Consider the following 1,151-nt stretch of genomic DNA (forward strand, 5'->3'; position numbering starts at 1 on the left):
AGGTACAAATGCTTTTTTTTTATTTCTCAATTTAACTTCCATTAGTATCATGATAATCACGTGTTTGTGCAAACTCAATTCCATTTTTGGCAGGTATTGTGGGGTTTGGCTAGATGACTTGAGAAAAATTGTTATTGCATTTACTCTGCGTGTGGACACCGGCCCTACGTGCATGGGTTATATTTTTTTTTATTGGCTGATCTTTTTTTGATGTTTTTCCTTCTCAGTGTTAGTCAATGGCGTGGTTTGCAAGGACCCAATGCTCGCTCAGGCAAGCGATTTCTTCTTTCCAGGGCTTGACATGCCACGCAACACAAATAACCGAGTTGGGTCCAATGTGACCGCAGTGAACGTGGTCCAAATACCAGGACTCAACACTCTTGGCATCTCCATGGCTCGCATAGACTTTGCACCCTACGGACTAAACCCTCCCCACACACACCCAAGGGGCACTGAGATGATTGTAGTTCAAGAGGGCACCCTCCTCGTTGGTTTCGTCACCTCTAACCTTGAAAATGGCGAAAATCGGCTCATATCAAAGGTCCTCAATAAGGGTGATGTGTTTGTGTTTCCAATAGGTCTCATTCACTTCCAATTCAATGTTGGACAGACCAATGCGGTGGCCATTGCCGCTCTGGCAAGTCAGAACCCAGGTGTGATCACCATAGCTAATGCCGTCTTCGGATCAAACCTGCCCATCTCCGATGATGTTCTCGCCAAGGCCTTCCAACTTGACAAGAAAGTAGTTGATTTTCTTCAGGCACAGTTCGGGCCCAAAAACTAGATGACTACCGACAAGGATCCCATGCATTAACTACCATAGTGTATTGGAATATGCAAACTTGATGTTTGCATTTCTTAAAATAGTAATAATAATACAGTCTGAGTATGTCACTGGGGAAATCAAGGGATTGATTGACTATACAATCTTGTTTTTCATGAATTCGTCTCTCTCTCTCTCTCTCTCTCACACACACACACACCGATCATGAAGTCTGCAACAGGATGATCCTAACCCACTGATGGGAAACAGAAAGTCAAAGTGAAGCCCAAACTTAAAGCGAGGGATACACTACACATTCTGATGGTTATCTTTTATAGTTCATCACAAAGAAATTCACATAGGGTTCATCACAAGTGATTTGGAACCA

The 1,151-nt window shown here is 43.2% G+C and overlaps 1 pseudogene; it reads left to right on the forward strand.

Annotated features, from left to right (window-relative positions):
* Positions 1–227: 227 nt before the first annotated feature.
* On the forward strand, positions 228–912 carry LOC143867512 (germin-like protein 8-2 pseudogene; annotated as a pseudogene).
* The last annotated feature ends 239 nt before the right edge of the window (positions 913–1,151 follow it).

The sequence above is a fragment of the Tasmannia lanceolata genome, unplaced genomic scaffold, assembly GCF_043159265.1.
Source record: "Tasmannia lanceolata isolate RefF3 unplaced genomic scaffold, GAP_Taslan_0.1 ptg000257l, whole genome shotgun sequence".
Lineage (NCBI taxonomy): Eukaryota > Viridiplantae > Streptophyta > Magnoliopsida > Canellales > Winteraceae > Tasmannia > Tasmannia lanceolata.